The sequence below is a fragment of the Mizuhopecten yessoensis genome, unplaced genomic scaffold (genome assembly GCF_002113885.1).
Source record: "Mizuhopecten yessoensis strain PY_sf001 unplaced genomic scaffold, ASM211388v2 scaffold11077, whole genome shotgun sequence".
NCBI lineage: Eukaryota > Metazoa > Mollusca > Bivalvia > Pectinida > Pectinidae > Mizuhopecten > Mizuhopecten yessoensis.
In genome coordinates this window covers 65,460-85,645 of record NW_018408868.1, presented here as the reverse complement: position 1 = coordinate 85,645, position 20,186 = coordinate 65,460, and positions in this window count along the sequence as shown.

The following is a 20,186-nucleotide window of genomic DNA, read 5'->3' as shown; positions in this document are numbered from 1 at the left end:
AAAGACCAGAATGTTTCGGTGTAAGATGTGTGAGATATGAGCCTAATACGCGAAGTCATATTACATTATTCCTATCACATATCACTTTGGTCTTCGAGTCGTTCTTAAGAACACGGGCATTCTTTTAAACAAAATATCGTGCCGTCCAGTTTGCGACTTGCCAACAATAATACAGAATGTTATCAATGAAGTATGGATAGCAATTTAACAGTTCAAATTTCCAAATTTCAGTTTTAATGATTTAGTGTCATATTAGACGCTTTCTAAAAAGACTGCATTGAAAAAAAGTACAGCTGTGATATTCATCAACTCTGTCGACACCATGTGTTTTAAGTTTGTTCGCCAGCAAACTGTCATATGTAAACACCATAGGTGGGAAATGCTTGGATTTCACTACCAAGAAAGGGAAAAGCCACGACCGGGAAATCAAAATTGAAATATTTATCACTTTTCGCCTTTCTTTGAAAAGAAAGGTCTCATAATAAAAGCACGAATACGTTCCCTAGCTTTGCTATGAAGTGTGTTGGTGCATAGTGGGTGGTATGTTAGGAGCGACGAAATAGTTTTGAGTAAAGGATTAAGCTTATGTGTTATATTCCACGAAAGATAAAGTTAAATTGTTAGTTTATTTTTCGGTGTGATCTCACTATGATCAATTCAAACTACGGCAGGTTTCCAAAGTTTAAAATGTATTGTCACAATTGTTAAATGTATTGTCACAATTGTTACATATTTTGTATGTTAGTTTACCGTCGGCAAAGTATGTGGACAGTGTTGCCTTTTAAGGGAAATCTAACAACATTTTAAATTAGATAATGATATTCTTTTTGACTGTACTTAGCACTTTTTACGTCATTACTGGTTGACGGTTCATATCTGTAAGTTATGTTTGTTCGTAACTTGTACTTGTAAGCAGAAAGTATTTAAATATATATGTCTATTGGAAATACTCGTGTTTTCTTTAGATAATATGCGTAAATTAAATTGAGAGTTATGTTGACGGTTGCATAACTTTTATGATTAATAAGTTTGAAGAGGCAAATTAACTTTTCCTATGTATGGAAACAAACTATATGGTCACGTGGTATCCTTTATGTACATGAGACATTTTGCGTATATCTTTCTTTTGAACATTGTTATATTTTCCAGAATTTAAACAAACATCCTTGCAGGCAGGCACTGTGTCAAGAGGAACCCAATATTTACATGTTAATGACTTGTACTGTTTAGTTTAAAACAGCAATGTGATGTATTCGTGAAACACAACGATATATTGGTACATATGTTTAACACAAAACGGTTATAATAGTACAATTATAAATCATATACAAAATAAAAAAAGCCTCAACTCAACTTTGAATCGCTCTTAGCTCTCGTTTGTGAGTAGTGTATATAAAACTAGATTTTGTTTCATACCATAGATATTATACCTACATATTACTCGTGGCTCAGTTTGATAAACCATTCGATGTTTTAGAAAAGTAACCTTTTAATGAAATCGACACCATTTGTTTTAGTTGTGCCGAATAAACTTCAAAAACGTAGGAATGAAGATTTTATTTTTCAATGTTTAAAACTTTGGCATCGGGTACTTACGGAGGTTCTACCTTTGCGCATCACACTGACAAGGCGTCACCAATATTAAGCCTTTTGGATGTGAAGCTTAGATATGATTCCTTGCTACGTATTTCTGGTAATTATTTCAAGAAATATGTAAAGCATTTCCGTTACCTCTGATCCATCTTTTAAATTGTTTCTGTTGAAAAAATATAGAAAGGAATTGTTTTACAGCCAAAACCGAAATCTGGTTGTTAGCGTGATGGCACTTGGACCTATTTATCCAAACCCCACAGCTCGGGCGTAGGATTACAGCGGTTAATGGGTCGTGGTTGGCCGTAATATAAAGAGTTCGGATTACGACACGGGTAATGGTTAAACGTGTTAGATAACACTGCTGATGTAGGTGTTAGTTTGTTAAGAACACCAAGGTCTACAAAAACCACCCCGTCAGGCACAACCCTAGCGTGCATTGAACATGTCAGGTTCCGCCGAACCATAAAACAAACCTACGTCAGCATGGAGATACTGCACGAAATGTACCCATTTCCTTCCGGAACTCCTGGCTTTCGCTTCCGGCTCTTTGTTGGAGTTCCCGATGTCTTTCTTTTCATTACATTTTCTGTCTAGTTCCTGTTGCTTTTTTTCTTGTCGACTTAAACAAACGATTCCGTCCTTCTGTGTTAACGCTGAAATTTGGGCCATAACGCATCTACTCCTTTGTCTGGGTGTGTTGATGCTGTGGTAAATTTTGCCATTGCTTGTTTATTCTGTGGTATTTTGCTGTCACCGTTGCATATTTTGTCATTGTACCTGCGAAATCTATGCTTCAAATAAACACAACTTGATCGCACCAAAACGTTAGCTAATAATATTTACAAAGTTTTAAACGTTTAATTTTAACAACGTTACCAATTCGAAATAAGTCCTATATTATCTGAGCTACAGAAAAATGGATTTTCGGAAACAGTTCTCCACATTGGTACCCTCACGTTTTAGAGATTGTTGTACCCCTTCTGTCAGTCGTGTAGCAAAAAAAACTTCAAAGCGGTAGGCGGAGGCACAATGGAATTCGATGGGCCGCTTTTCGTAGTGGTCACAAAATGAAACGACAAAAATAACACATAATGCCTTTAATGTAGCTATATTGTAGATTATTTCGGCAGAAAAATGGAAATTATTTAAATACTGTTGTGGTTAAACTAGTGTTTTGAGACAAATACACGACGTGAACTTAAATTTCTTTCATAGCACGCAATTGTTCGTGATATCAAATGAAGCGACATCTCAACACTTAATTGTATGTCTCTGTAGCGTGTCTTATATATCAAATGCCTATCTTTTGTGTGTGTTAAATATCTGAGTGACGTTATAAATGACGCCATCTTGTTTTATGTCTGTGCACCAAACCTGACGACGTATTTTACACAAGAAACCAGCATGTGGCCTTTGTAAGACCAACTGTTTTCGATTTTTTGTATATTAAACGGATGCAGAGCTCCAGACAGAAAACGCAGAAAGTTCTCTAAAACTCACTTTTTTCGTCTTTCCTTGCACTCAGTAAACTTATATTTACCTTGCATTTCCGCTATATGAATCAACAAGTCAAATAGCATTTATAATACTTGCAGTGATATGGGCGACAGGAAGAGTACATATAGACTAGAAAATGTTTGAAAAGGGCGCGATATGGGAACAACCTAACATTTCTTCAATATCGATCCCAGTAATTCACAAAATTATCTACGATATCTTGTGAATTGTGTAAGATTGTTTTGATTTTTTTAATGCTTTTTAGAAACGATTTCATGTATAGAAGATGCCTTATACATTGTATATCAAACAAGATATCCTTTAAAATATAACAGATATTCTATAATTTGACAGCAAAATAGACAGGAAGTCTGTTGCTTTGTTAACAATATGACAACAAACGTGCTTGTTGCTTGACATACCCTGCCCAATGCATGCGTTATTCGTAAAGTCCTAATTGGAAAAATACGATATCTATATACACACGTGAGTTAAACACCTTTATTACGTGAAATAAAATTCATATATCGTGAACGGTTACACGTAAATTAACACAAATTTATATTTATAAAAAAACAAATACCACAGTGCTATCTATCACAACATAGCGATTCCGAGGGAATAAGCTTGTTAGAACTACATAGCACCAAATACTCTATTACTCGAGCACATAAACTCGAAACGACGGCTTGGAATTTACGACAACTACAAATAAATGCACTTGCATTTATCAGATGATTACATGATCTGGGGTAATGTTTATATGAGAGAGACGTAACATGTTTACTGGAGATAAATCGCGTAGTGAATTAAGTTTACATCGTTCTAAACACGAGTGCATCACAAAATAATTACCATTAAATACAAAACACAAATAAGCCCTACAGATCGTGGTATTTTCGAATAATAGAACTAGCATAGAAAAATATCCACTTCGAGTGATTTGATAATGATAATTTAAAAAAAAAACACCTCATTTATCATTTTAGATATTCGATGATGCCGAATTAATTCGTTTCTCTGCTATATTTGAAGTTTTATTACATAACACACTAAAAACAGCACAGGCAGATAGACGAACGTGATTATATGAGCGCGGTAATGTATCGGTATGTGGTTCTATCTACGTTAGAAAGTAAACTTCATAAACATGATGTAGTGTTTAATATACAACACAGCGATGAGAGCCAATCAGTCTTACATCTACATGTTTAGGTAATTAATACTCGAAAACATCTAGATCAGCTGGCTTTTCTTATACAAGTAGTTTGGTATCAGTGTATGTTGTGTTTATTGGTATATTTTTTCAGTTTTGCTTACTTGTTTTTGTTTTGAATGTATTCAAATTAAAATCGATTAAAGGTAATCAGAACGTGTTCAATTTAAAACCAAATAGTCTTATTCAAATTCAAAAGACATGGGACCGCCATTTAATGTCCCCGTGCGACTGGCGTCAAAGTTTAGCATACATGTATCGCTTTATACATACATATGCACAGTGCACGGGAGAAACAGGTAACATTTTGGATAAACTCGATACCTTCCGACTTATGTGCTTTAGCCATTTAGCCATTTGGAAGATTAGATTTGATTCCCGTAGAAGTTAACAAAAACTTCAGTAACTTACTTTTCAATTTAAAAATTGACCAATATATAAGTATTCTGTCAAATGTGATGAATGAGGGCTTAAAACCTAGGCACAGTGTATTCCGTTTCAAATATGAACATGTACTAAAAACATAATTGGATTTTATGTAGTATTAGCTGGATTTAAGAAGAAGGTCAGGTTTATTAGATAAGTATTAACTATTTACATGTTGTATGATGTATATTAAGATTGCGCAGACCTTTGTAATCTTTTACATGCAGACATACAGTATTATAAAATAATATTAAAACTACGGGAACCCTGTAAAGATAATCCGCCACCATATAGTCTGTAATTATAGCAGGAAAACATCCGACTCGTGTACAAACATATCTAACAAAATATTTCATTCGTCTGGAACCAGTGAAGATATTATTAAGGTCGGTAATTAAAAAAAAAATTCACAATTAGGTCGTTTGAAACACTTAATAACATAATAAGGCAATAGAGAGTGTAAAAAACAGCTTTAATGGCGATTGACATACATTTTATACTATTAATTATGGTTCTTGACCTTAACAGAACTGAGTTTAAATGACGGCATGTGTCACCTTGTGACGTCAGACGGGTGTGACTGATTTATAGGGTTTTTACGGACCATCAACATAGAAGACAGGCGGTAAGAACATAACAGTATCAAAGCCAAGTGTTTCCTAACCACGATTACACGTCACTCACAAACAGCACTGGTTTAATTTTACATGGACGTCATTTCTACCAAACTATATCCATCAGTCTGCTTTGTATTAACAAAGATGAACAGTTATTCGTTATCCGGAATAACGAGGAACTTTCGTTTCTCTCAGTCTACGTTATATTTTCTTCCTATTTTACTCAAGTTCACAATTATAACTTCATTATATACCGTATGAAGCTACCTCTTATAATTTCGGTATGAAATGATCTCACGCGCCATGACGTCACAGTGATATCCGTTTTCAGTTTAACAAGTGTAAGTACCTGAAAGGTTTCAGTTTCACAAGTGTAAGTACCTGAAAGGTTTCAGTTTAACGAGTGTAAGGACCTGAAAGGTTTCAGTTTAACAAGTGTTAGTACCTGAAAGGTTTCAGTTTAACAAGTGTAAGAACCTGAAAGGTTTCAGTTTAACAAGTGTTAGTACCTGAAACGTTTCAGTTTAACAAGTGTAAGTACCTGAAAGGTTTCAGTTTAGCGAGTGTAAGTACCTGAAAGGTTTCAGTTTAACGAGTGTAAGTACCTGTAAGGTTTCAGTTTAACGAGTATAAGTACCTGAAAGGTTTCAGTTTCACGAGTGTAAATACCTGAAAGGTTTCAGTTTAACAAGTGTACGTAATTAAAAGGTTTCAGTTTAACAAGTGTTAGTACCTGAAAGGTTTCAGTTTAACAAGTGTAAGTACCTGAAAGGTTTCAGTTTAACGAGTGTAAGTACCTGAAAGGTTTCAGTTTAACAAGTGTTAGTACCTGAAAGGTTTCAGTTTAACAAGTGTAAGTACCTGAAAGGTTTCAGTTTAACGAGTGTAAGTACCTGAAAGGTTTCAGTTTAACAAGTGTTAGTACCTGAAAGGTTTCAGTTTAACAAGTGTAAGTACCTGAAAGGTTTCAGTTTAACGAGTGTAAGTACCTGAAAGGTTTCAGTTTAACAAGTGTAAGTACCTGAAAGTTTTCAGTTTAACAAGTGTTAGTACCTGAAAGGTTTCAGTTTAACAAGTGTAAGTACCTGAAAGGTTTCAGTTTAACGAGTGTAAGTACCTGAAAGGTTTCAGTTTAACAAGTGTTAGTACCTGAAAGGTTTCAGTTTAACAAGTGTAAGTACCTGAAAGGTTTCAGTTTAACGAGTGTAAGTACCTGAAAGGTTTCAGTTTAACAAGTGTAAGTACCTGAAAGGTTTCAGTTTAACAAGTGTAAGTACCTGAAAGGTTTCAGTTTAACAAGTGTAAGTACCTGAAAGGTTTCAGTTTAACAAGTGTAAGTACCTGAAAGGTTTCAGTTTAACAAGTGTAAGTACCTGAAAGGTTTCAGTTTAACAAGTGTAAGTACCTGAAAGGTTTCAGTTTAACAAGTGTAAGTACCTGAAAGGTTTCAGTTTAACAAGTGTAAGTACCTGAAAGGTTTCAGTTTAACAAGTGTAAGTACCTGAAAGGTTTCAGTTTAACAAGTGTAAGTACCTGAAAGGTTTCAGTTTAACAAGTGTAAGTACCTGAAAGGTTTCAGTTTAACAAGTGTAAGTACCTGAAAGGTTTCAGTTTAACAAGTGTAAGTACCTGAAAGGTTTCAGTTTAACGAGTGTTAGTACCTGAAAGGTTTCAGTTTAACAAGTGTAAGTACCTGAAAGGTTTCAGTTTAACGAGTGTAAGTACCTGAAAGGTTTCAGTTTAACAAGTGTTAGTACCTGAAAGGTTTCAGTTTAACAAGTGTAAGTACCTGAAAGGTTTCAGTTTAACGAGTGTAAGTACCTGAAAGGTTTCAGTTTAACAAGTGTTAGTACCTGAAAGGTTTCAGTTTAACAAGTGTAAGTACCTGAAAGGTTTCAGTTTAACGAGTGTAAGTACCTGAAAGGTTTCAGTTTAACAAGTGTTAGTACCTGAAAGGTTTCAGTTTAACAAGTGTAAGTACCTGAAAGGTTTCAGTTTAACGAGTGTAAGTACCTGAAAGGTTTCAGTTTAACAAGTGTTAGTACCTGAAAGGTTTCAGTTTAACAAGTGTAAGTACCTGAAAGGTTTCAGTTTAACGAGTGTTAGTACCTGAAAGTTTTCAGTTTAACAAGTGTTAGTACCTGAAAGGTTTCAGTTTAACAAGTGTAAGTACCTGAAAGGTTTCAGTTTAACGAGTGTAAGTACCTGAAAGGTTTCAGTTTAACAAGTGTTAGTACCTGAAAGGTTTCAGTTTAACAAGTGTTAGTACCTGAAAGGTTTCAGTTTAACAAGTGTTAGTACCTGAAAGGTTTCAGTTTAACGAGTGTAAGTACCTGAAAGGTTTCAGTTTAACAAGTGTAAGTAATTAAAAGGTTTCAGTTTAACAAGTGTAAGTACCTGAAAGGTTTCAGTTTAACAAGTGTACGTAATTAAAAGGTTTCAGTTTCATGAGTGTAAGTACCTGAAAGGTTTCAGTTTAACGAGTGTAAGTACATGAAAGGTTTCAGTTTAACAAGTGCATGTACCTGAAAGGTTTCAGTTTAACAAGTGTACTTACTTGAAAAGTTTCAGTTTAACAAGTGTACGTAATTAAAAGGTTTCAGTTTAACAAGTGTAAGTACCTGAAAGGTTTCAGTTTAACGAGTGTAAGAACCTGAAAAGTATCAATTTAACAAGTGTAAGTACCTGAAAAGTTTCAGTTTAACGAGTGTTAGTACCTGAAAGGTTTCAGTTTAACGAGTGTAAGTACCTGAAAGGTTTCAGTTTAACAAGTGTACGTAATTAAAAGGTTTCAGTTTAACGAGTGTAAGTACCTGAAAGGTTTCAGTTAAACGAGTGTAAGTACATGAAAGGTTTCAGTTTAACAGGTGTACGTACTTAGTGTAAGTACCTGAAAGGCTTCGGTTTAACAAGTGAACGTAATTAAAAGGTTTCAGTTTAACGAGTGTAAGTACCTGAAGGGTTTCAGTTTAACAAGTGTAAGTACATGAAAGGTTTCAGTTTAACAGGTGTACGTACTTAGTGTAAGTACTTGAAAGGCTTCGGTTTAACAAGTGAACGTAATTAAAATGTTTCAGTTTAACGAGTGTAAGTACCTGAAAGGTTTCAGTTAAACGAGTGTAAGTACATGAAATGTTTCAGTTTAACAGGTGTACGTACTTAGTGTAACTACCTGAAAGGCTTCGGTTTAACAAGTGAACGTAATTAAAATGTTTCAGTTTAACGAGTGTAAGTACCTGAAAGTTTTCAGTGTAACAAGTGTACGTACTTAAAAGGTTGCAGTTTAACGGATGTAAGTACCTGAAAGGTTTCAGTCTAACGAGTGTAAGTAACTGAAAGGTTTCAGTTTAACGAGTGTAAGTACTTAAAAGGTTTCAGTTTAACGAGTGTCTGTACCTGAAAGGTTTCAGTTTAACGAGTGTAAGTACATGAAAGGTTTCAGTTTAACAAGTGCAAGTACCTGAAAGGTTTCAGTTTAACGAGTGTCAGTACCTGAAAGGTTTCAGTCTAACGAGTGTAAGTACCTGAAAGGTTTCAGTTTAACGAGTGTAAGTACCTGAAAGGTTTCCGTTTAACGAGTGTAATTACATGAAAGGTTTCAGTTTAACAAGTGTACGTACTTAAAGGTTTCAGTTAAACAAGTGTAAGTACCTGAAAGGTTTCAGTTTAACGAGTGTAAGTACCTGAAAGGTATCAGTTTAACAAGTGTTAGTACCTGAACGTTTTTCAGTTTAACGAGTGTAAGTACCTGAAAGGTTTCAGTTTAACGAGGGTAAGTACATGAAAGATTTCAGTTTAACAAGTGTAAGTACCTGAAAGGTTTCAATTTAACAAGGGTAAGTACCTGAAAGGTTTCAGTTTAACGAGTGTAAGTAACTGAAAAGTATCATTTTAACAAGTGTAAGTACCTGAAATGTTTCAGTTTAACGAGTCTTAGTACCTGAAAGGTTTCAGTTTAACGAGTGTAAGTACCTGAAAGGTTTCAGTTTAACGAGTATAAGTACCTGAAAAGTATCAATTTATCAAGTGTAAGTACCTGAAAGGTTTCAGTTTAACAAGTGTAAGCACCTGAAAGGTTTCAGTTTAACGAGTGTAAGTACCTGAAAAGTATCATTTTAACAAGTGTAAGTACCTGAAATGTTTCAGTTTAACGAGTGTTAGTACCTGAAAGGTTTCAGTTTAACGAGTGTAAGTACCTGAAAGGTTTCAGTTTAACGAGTGTAAGTACCTGAAAGGTTTCAGTTTAACAAGTGTAAGTACCTGAACGTTTCTAGGGGAATTGATGAATAAAATAGAATAAATATCATCAAGTGGGAAAACGGTTCTAATGCATTGCATAACGCCCGCTTAAAAAACTGTGTTTTAATAAAATATTTATTTCCGTTTTATTTTGATTTATTATTCAAGTTTACTTTTAAATTGATCTTTTCTTGAAGATATGTCGTTACTGTTTTTTATTTTTACTTTAATTGGAAATTTTAATTGACATATATCGTATCTTCCGATATGTTATTTAGATAGTGGTTAAAAATTATCTTTGTGAAAATATGTAACTTTGTGAGATTAAAATCATTTAGACATCACATAGGTATGTTTAATTAAAATGTATGTCTATTTGAGAGACCAGAGTTACTTAGTGCGTCTGCGTGGAAATCGGTGCATTTGTGCACGGTGAAGACTTGCACCCGGCCCTCATCGTCTATACATGGTTTCATTCTAAATAATGTGCAAATGGCACTGAACAATATACAAGCGTTCTGAATTTGAAACGTTTATAAAAGCTACTATTTGTATGTTAAGAAGATTAAATTTAGTCTGTAGATAGCATCTGTCAGCAGGTTATTGTCAGACTAGAGACGAACTTACACTAAATGATATGCTTTTTTTTGAGAAAAAAAGTGTCACGCTTAACAACCTCATTTACAGTACACAATTGTTAGCTAACACGACCAGTTATCTCTTCCGATCATTCATAGAATTTCAAAAGCATCTAGCATTTTTCCAGGTGGCTTCCGGAAATATCACGTTCTGTGGACAAATATACGGTACAAGGATGTCAATAACGTAACGGGATCTCGTCTACAATGAGATCTCGTGGGATGCGTTCGTAGATAGTCTCAAAAACAAACAAGGCAGTCACGTGTTAAACCACGGAGAACTGTACCCGGCCATGGCCGCAGAAATTTCATAATTAGATAAATGTTTAATCAATATAGATAAAACTTTCTCAGCTGGCTTCATTAGTGTGTTATAGTGTAGGTGTATGTGAACGCCTTGTTCAAACTCAAATAATACATTGCAAGTAATTCCCAACTCCACCTTTGATTTCAGAGGGATTCTATCTCGACATTGCCAGCATAACGATATTAGTTGGGTAAACAGCTGTTCTCTATACTTCCCGTAAGAGGCGACTCACGTGGGGCTATCTGCAGAACTGTGTTTGACTGTTGATGGGCACATAAAACATAACTTAAATGTTGTCACTTAATTCGTTACTTGAATTGAAGGAACGCAGCAGTATGGGGTGATATGCGAGATATCTCTTTAATTAGATTTGGGAGAAATGACAATTCGGCTAATTAACACGCACTATTTCACTGTATTCTGATGATGCACATGTAGCTGAAACGAGAACTGAAAGCAGAGACGGATGGCTGTGTTCGTCCCTGCCTGAGTCGACAGTGTTTACGTCTGGACACTTGGAAACTGTTTTCAATACGGTGACATGGCTAGTTTCTAATCACACAATGTAATTTCTACTTATTCGTGAAGGACTTTGTCGCTGTAGGTTTTCCTCTTTTGTTTTTTGCACGTGTCCTACAAGTTTACTGAAGGTGTGGCGGAGTGCTCTATGGTGTACGACATCAATTTCACGAATGACGTCACAGCAGCTGCACATGATCGAGGTCAGAGGGATTACCGGGTCGGGGTATAGGTATCAGATATATCTACTCCTGGCCATCTAATGCACGGACTGCTGGGTACCCGATGGTATCGCCGGAGGAGAAGCTACTCCCTCCGATATAACCCCACCGCCGGTGTAAACACGCACCCGGTCTAACTCGAACTCTGACACACGATAACACTAGCGCGTTATCAATGATTCCAAGTCATAAACTACACAGTAACCAATATGGGTAAGCATTCTTCACAACCTGCGTGCCCAGTGTTATGCAATCCGGTACACCGTGAAGTACCGCCCTGTCTCATTGTGGAGTTGTTATCATGTAGCAGAATTTAAGTTTCCGGGTCAGTGATTACGTTGGTCTTGTTCTGATGTTTTTGTGCTGATATTACATTACTAAAGTACACCGACTGTAATGGAGTGTGTGTTTGTTTACACGTCGTAAATACGTCATCAACGGAACCACAGTACCTCTACCTTACTCAGGACCTTGATTTGATGTACGTTCGATCAAGTTCTATTCCTGTTGATTTTCACGAAAATAATATGTCAATCTTCGAAATCCAACGGTTTCGCTCCCAATGCCACATGGCCAGTCCACACTACAGCGGGACCTTTTGATTTCGAAGATGGTAAATTGACTGTCTGGTTCTTTCCATGTATGCATTGGCCTGCTTTATTGTACTGTATGTTAACTAAAGAGGTTATTAATGTAAGGACCCAAGCAGAAACCGGTCTTTTTCTGTGTCCTCTGCCTAAGGGACAGTGGAGAACCAACTCGATGTACGTGTATTACCCTTTGCCCACTTCCCTACTATTTATTTTCGGTAGTGTCGCCATAACCATCCGTCTAGATACGAGTTTGGCTGTAATCCGTTGGATGGTCAGGTGGTACAGTGGGTATCGCACTTGCCTTTCACCAAGGCGGCCGGGGTTCGATTCCCCAATCGGACGTAAAAAAGTATTGTGTCACCTGCCCGATCACGAGAGTTTTCTCCGGGTACTCCAGTTTCCTCCCACACTAAGACCCCCGTGCTAACATCCGGGCCAACAAGAGTGATTAATACAAGTTGAAATAACTTGTTTCATAATTGTTGTAAAACAAATAAAGTTTATATTAAACCCCAACAAACCGATTATAAGTATCTGGTTACCTCACCTTGCCCCCGCCCCCTCCCCTGCCAACCAAATTTTAAAATAAGTTATGATTACAAGTCATAAAGACATCTCAAACCAAACGCACCAACATCACCCGCTCTCCCCCTCTTCTGCTATGGGATCACGAAACTGATCAGGCAGTATTCATCAGCACCTGGATATGAAATTTAAAACAAAATGTATGATATATACGCCATGGTTTAGGGTGGATATACTGTTATCTCCATACACCCGTAACCCCATACACGTGTGTTACACGGTCGCGTGTGGGAAGAGATGAAGCAATGAAATAAAACGAGATTCATTTTAGGAGTTGTCAGCAACATTCCGCAGCATTAAGTATCAAAATATACTATAAGTGAAATTATATCAATAACACGCCCAGAGTCCATCCGATACGTTATATAGGGTATCAGTGTTACAAAGGTCGTACGCTACAAGTACCCGTGACAATAAGGAACACACTAGGGAGTACACAGCTCAGCGTGAAGAATTTGTAACAAATATTGCTTTCGTTCTTAAGATGTTTTAAAAACTATGAAACATGATGATGCTACTATGGAACACAATAGTTCGCCTCAACCTAGTGTTATATTGCCAAGCAGGGCGTGACTAGGATACGTCCGCAGGTATCGCCAACCTCGAATCCGTCGTATTATCTCATCTCATTTACTCACAGCTATATAGTGTGAGAATCGGCTACGATAATCACGTCAGCTTTAGCACTATTTCACTGACATTTATTACTCTAGTTCACAGATCCCTGTTTTTCCATCCTACTAAAACTGTATTTATGAATGGAGTTGTCAATCAACTTGTCGAATTTATCTCCGAAAAAGACCGCATTAAAAAGAACTTAAAACTAACCTATTTGCAATTCATGGTAAGTCTCGTTTGCACGTGAGTTACGTGTGTGGTTTCGGTTCATTCATTCAACGTAATGTGCACGCTTTGGCCTCTGCCCCGCACGCCAAGCGTTCATTAGACGTTGAAGAGGCGGCAGACACATCAGAGGATGTTTGAGGTCAGATTTCAAGGTGCGCGTTTTATCGGCGACAACCCTTTGACTAAACGCTAACACGACCAGACAACAATAAAACAAATTGTTTATGAAATGATATTAAAGCCATGACACGGGACGAATTTAAATTCAACCATCAAAGAGATGAGCATGGCCGAGCCTGGATGTCGCACGGGAAGTAACTGTATCTCTGTGACGGCGTGTTCCGGTACCCACATGAATGGAGGAACGCTACACACGACTCGACACAGCGAGTGGCAATGGGTTCTATAGCTTGATTGTTGATACGTTACACAGAATGAAGGGGATACATATAGGAAGTTGTGGGATATTTGAGGGTGTGATTTCTAAATTTAGTCATCGGTCAAATAGCTGGTGCCCGATATCGTGTACAGTTCAAGTTCTTTATCATCAGAGTTGTTCGACAAAACATTAAAAGTAATTTAATCCCAAACATCCACCACACCGCCACACACTATACCACAAAGTGGATATTTATCTCAGCAAGTTAAAACCATACTCATGGATGTATTTAATTCGTTAAATACCATTACATTTTGCTAAATTTCATTTTCTCATGTCATAAAAACTTCATTTTTGAATAGACTTATCTACAGGGGTTCGGCAAGAGTAATTCCCCCTAATGGTGGAAACATTCCAATGGCAACTAAAGGAACTATTAACTGCTTAATTTTGTAGATTAAGCATCAGTCCTAATCCTTATAATGAACATATGATGGATTAAAATTATCGCTAAATACATTCAACTCACTTTGTTTGCATCATTTATATATAAAAACTTATATCATTTACATAATCAAATCGAATGACCACCGGCCTTATCAAGTTCCGTTCTCTCTGATTTTTTACTATGACGTCACATTCTGATTCGTTTCTTACAAAGTAAACAAAATTGCAATTAGTTTTTAACCATTGTATAACACGGGTAGACCTGGTCTGGGAACCGAGCCGGAATGTTTAAAGTACAGTGCTGAACTGATTAACTCGTCCCAATAACAATGTACCCTATTGTTAACAGACACTTAATACAGCTGTGTACCAGTTATTAGAGTTCCAGTTGTAACGTATTTGTGTAACTATGAAATACAACTATGCCGTTATACATATTTTAATCCGAGTAGATTAGGACTGCACTCGATGGCCGAAGCTGACCGCGACACCTGAGCTTTCATAATCACGAACGAGTATTCCTTACGTCTGTTCTAAATACCATTCTGACCACTCGTCTGACCACGGCGAGTGTCCAAAGTACCCCCATGAAACCGATTTATCAAAATATCCAGCTTAATGATTGGTTTTAGTATAATTTAATACATGCCAGGTAATCGCACGTTACGAAAACACATTCATTATTACAAATATACCTTTTCTGTTTTATCCTGATGTGACTGAAAATTTAATCTGTACACATTTTCAAAGTAGGGTTTTATTTTCATAATGTAAGATAAAATATACTCGATCTGGTCGTTAAGTTAACCAGACTACCACAGTTGGGCCTTGATATTAATATGTGGTTATTGTAATCCGATATATATAATTGTATTCTGTAGTTCAGTCGTAACCTCACCACAAATGTTCAAATTATACATATGTGTGTGTACTAACACGCTCTTGACCATATTCTGACCAATCCCTGTAACTTAAGTGACCACACCAGCTTAACCTTTGAATTGACAATTACCTTCCGTAAAACCGCTCCATCATTATAATACAGGGTGATTCACGTCCTGTGTCATCGCTTCCCATCTCTTATCTTGTCAAATCATCTAACTGAAAAATGTCACAGCTGATTCACGATTTATCATGAAAAATACAATAAACAGTTTTTGATATTGGAAAATCAAATCATCTCAGTTTCTGATATGTTTTCCGTTTTTTGACTACTGTCACTGTATAGGAAAACTATTATCCATGTGTTGTAAAGTGCCTTAGAGTAATTTTGCAAATTAAATGAAATATTATGATAATTATTTTTATTTAAAACTCACAATATGCCCATTATATTATTACCGGCATTCTAAGAGCAACATATATTCAAAATTCACGTGTATGAAATCCTGAATTCTCGTTATAGTGGGCTATTTATGTAACTATTATGTATGTCAAGATAATTATTACTATATAACTAAACTATAGATTTGTTTGCCCTTCGCTGGTCCCCTTCAGGTTCGGGAATGCATATGTCTGCTGTATCGATTCACTATTCCCTTAATGAATCTGCCAGAAAAGAATATTTCCAAATATGCATTCCTAATCACAATGATGTTACCTTAGATACCAATTATTTGACTTCAATATTATCTACAAACAACTCGGAGTTTGTACTGGACTCTTGCTTATTCATTCATTAAACAGTCTCTAGAACTGAGGAGAGTGGGCTTGCTGACAGTATAAGGTATGGACTTTGCAGCTAAAAATGTTGAAATCAAATTTTCTTTTTGAACTATGTAAATTTTGTTCATGTTAGTGTATATTAGAAATATAAGCAATCACTTTGCGACTTTTCTACATGTTCATGTCTATGTATGTATTTCACGGTTTTTTACTATTTTGCCTTCAAACTACTTTGTAGTTACAAATGTGCAAATACAATTTTGAATTTGAATTTGCTAAGGGGACATAGAAGGAACAACAATTGATCTGCTGCCCCCATTGTAACATTTTGTATCATAATATTATCTCACTGTTTCCTGAAAGCTTTTCCCCCCAAGTGCCTTGCTTGGCAATACTTCACTCATTGGGCTTAGTGTTGAGCGTTCGCCGAAGTGATGTAGGCAACGGGTTCTGTCCCCAGGCCGGGACATACCAAAGTCCTTGTTATGCCCTGCTTAACGTTCAGTATTTAGGAAAATGGTTACAACTTGTTGACCCGTTGGCAGCTTAGCGTGACTTGCTGGAATACTGTACCGTGTGCCTTCGGCATGTTCTTTTCAGTGAGGTAGCACTCTAAAGTCGATATCTTACTAATAACAACAGATACATTGTTTGTCTGATAGCTGACGATTAACAAATTGCAATATATATAATGTATGAAACAAGCTACTGTTAATTTATTTTAAAATCCCGATAGTTTGTCATGACAATTGTTTTGAGTGAATACAGGTCGAGTCTGCGTTCAAAAAAACAACGTTGTTCCAGAAGTTATCTTGGCCCGATCTACGCAGCAGATACATTCGCTCAATCATAATATTTTTTCTTTCTGTTCAGTTGATAAAAATGGACCACATTAATCGCTTAAAGCTTTACGACAGCAACATACGTTGACCTGACACCAAGTGTAAAACGGATCTCTATTATTCTAGCGCTAATTTGATTACTTGATGGTATTTATGGTATTTATGGCAAAGTAACCATGAAGTTTGACATATTTCAAATAGTGAAATTGCCATTGAACCCATCTTTATGTCATTCTATATGAACGTGTATTTATTTTGAAGTCGAATTATCCTCAGAGATATCTAAAGCATTAAAGGAAAGGTATAATCTTTATGGTTAGTTTGTGAAACAATTTTCTTTCTTGGGATCTAAGGACAATAAATATCACAAAGATAGAAAAAATGCAACTTTAAAGTAAAAGATGTGGAATGTAATTTTGAAGTTGCATGCAAGTGTAATTAACTGAAATCATTGATTCCAATTACAAGGTATGGCTACTTGATTTAAAAATGGGTTTTGAAGTAGTTGATGAAAGAAGGGGTAGGGAACGTTCTCGTTGCAAACTGTCTTCTTTAATAACACATGAATTGTGACGAATTCATAAAAATAATTTAAAAGAAATTTAGCATTAATCATTCACCAGTAAAGACAAGTAAAGTACATATCCATGTATAGGTGCCAGTCTTTCAACCCCCTGCCAGTGGTTTATATATAGATATCAGTCAAGTGTCAAAACATCTTTTCGAAATAAACCTGGCTGCCAGTTTTCTTACATTTTTATGTACTCTGTGTAAACATGTTCCCCATAGTCTAAATTATGTTATAAATCTATGAGTATATTTCATTCCATTTCCCCTCCCCCCCCCCCTCTTAATTGCAAAATAGAGAGACGAAATAGAAATGCTTTCTAAGTAAACGTAGCGACCATGTGTGGTGAGCACGTGACTGAGCATTATAGTCAATGACGAAGGGAGCCGGTTAAACTGCAGTTTTCTGGCTCGTGGAACATTCGATGTTTACAAGCTTATAGCAATAAATTTGATAATGTAACAGTCAACCACGAAATATAACGTGTACGGTCGCCTGGTAAAACAGAATTTTAAGTGGTATGAACCCTCCGTAATTTCAACTTCAAAGTGGGATTGAGACGCAACATAAACTTCCGGGAATGTTTGGAACGGCCCTGTTATATAACAATCAGGGCTAAGAGCTACAGCGACTCTGATTATACTCTGATGTCATCGACTCGTTTTGACTTTTAAACTTTGAAGCATATTCCGTTAAATTATACAAACCGGAAGTTAATAAGCTTTTGACCTTGTGCTAGAGAAAATAAACTGTAATATGATGTGTAAATTAGCAGTATGCGAATGTTCTGATAAATAAATGTGTCATGCCTTACCGAGCATATAAACACTTGTAGTGTATCGCACATCTATCTTTGAATCGGAGTCGACAAGATGCAATAACAGACATGGACGGTCTAATATAAATATCGTTCAAGGTCAAATATCATTCAAGGTCAAATGCTATTCAAGATAAGTATTCTTACGGCTCAGATTCGACGGAATCCCAACACGATTCCATTCTCATCGATTTGTAATTGAAACCGGTCGGGTTGTTCGTATCGGTCCGTTCATCCCGAGGTAAGTGCACGTTACGGAATATACAGAAAGCCGAACAAAAAAACCCATTAAACTGCTCCATATGGCACTGAAGTTCACAACTTCGGAAAGAAAACCATGCTTAAAGTGTTCCGGGATATATGTAGAGTACAGCGAATATGGAAAAGTGTCTATTACACTTTATAACGTTACAAAAAAATGTTTGGCTCATTCACTCCTGAAATTTCATAATTAACTTTTCCAACCAGACTGGCCCTAGAATATTTAACAATTAATAATTTTGATCACTTGGATGTCTGGTTCTAGGACTTAAACTAGGGGGAGATAAGCTAGTAGTGAAATGCAGTCGAGAAATTCTTCATTAATATTCCAACTTTTGAATTGGAATTATTCAAATGTGTCTTCTGGGGTAAATGTGTTAAAGTCGTATTTTCAGAATCCCATGGACTGACGGTTCAATTACAGATTCAACCACCTTGTTAGGTAAAATATTACCAGAAATACGAGGTAAGATTGCAGCAATTTAAAACGTAGTTTGTAGCATTTCACTACACCGTACAGTCATTTCACTACACCGTACGGTCATTTCACTACACCGTACGGTCATGTCGTCCACCAATGACTCATCAGTGGCACCACTCCTCAGTTGAAGCGTCCCAGAAACAATTAAATCTCTAAGGTTTCTGCAGGTGTTACCTACAAATAAACAAATGTTAAAAATCCAGTTTACCGGTCTGGGTTTCGAGAGATTCCCTGTCAATACTGACTCAGATATAATAGGTGCCACGTAATGAAAGCAACCTGGAGTTAACATGTATTGGATTGGGTTTCACTACTAACACTTCACCTCCTTAATCTTCTGGTCGCACAGTGAATATTTATATTTATTGATCCTGGGTTTACGTCCGCTTCACTACCGAGTAGTTCGGTTTACGCGGTTATCCAGCAGACGATCCGTTGGGTCGCGGGTTCGAGACCTACGTGGGGCAGTCGTCAGGTACTGGCCGTAGGTCGGTGGTTTTTGCTACGGGAACTCCGGCTTTCCTCCACCACCAAAACCTGTCCTTAACTGACAATAGCTGTTAATAGGACGTAAAACACAAACAAACCAAACCGCGGCCTGGCGCGGTTCACCCTTGCGTAAAAGAATGCGTCATTTAACAGAACAATTAGATACACGTTACAGGGTGTATGTAATGAACAGTTATTAAGTAAGCCATACGGTTATGCTTTTTCAAGATTTCTTAAATTTTCTTACATGTTTATTGCAATGTGAGTGCGTTCATATCATCGGTATTCGAAGAACAAGTTCCCAAACGGAAATACACTTGATTTATATATAAAAGAACTGAAATGTCGGTAATAGTGTTGCGTGCTCCAAGTTCAAATATGCAAAATATGACAAAAAGATAACTTTGAATAACCCATAGACTTTCGAAATAGCAAACGTGATGTTTTTTAATTGCAAAAAAAGAACGCATGCACGTTTCGCCGTGATGTTTTGAATGAACGTGCACGTGAGACCGTGTATTGTTTGCCCCATACAGAACGGTATGTGGCGGACATATATTGCCAGAGAAATCGATGATGGATTTCGGCGAATACTGTCAAATTCTATACAATCTCGGCACGAATCCATGACAGGTCTAGGCTTTTAAACACAATGGAATGTCGAGAAGATGCAGACATGGAAAAAATAAGCAATGACTTTTTTTCGACTTTAGTATGGAAGATTCAGAAAATTCTGGTCGTCTGGTGTAACGTCTGAGAGCTTCAATATGTATATAGCCTATCTGGTTAATGTAAGTACAGAACCACGTGGCTGGCACTTTGGTGATATCCTGGCAAGTCCATGCGGTGCCAATGTAAAATACCAACCACTTCCATGGTGCAAAATATCAATTTTTTATATTCATGTTGACTTCCCTTTATATTCGATTTCAGCTACTAG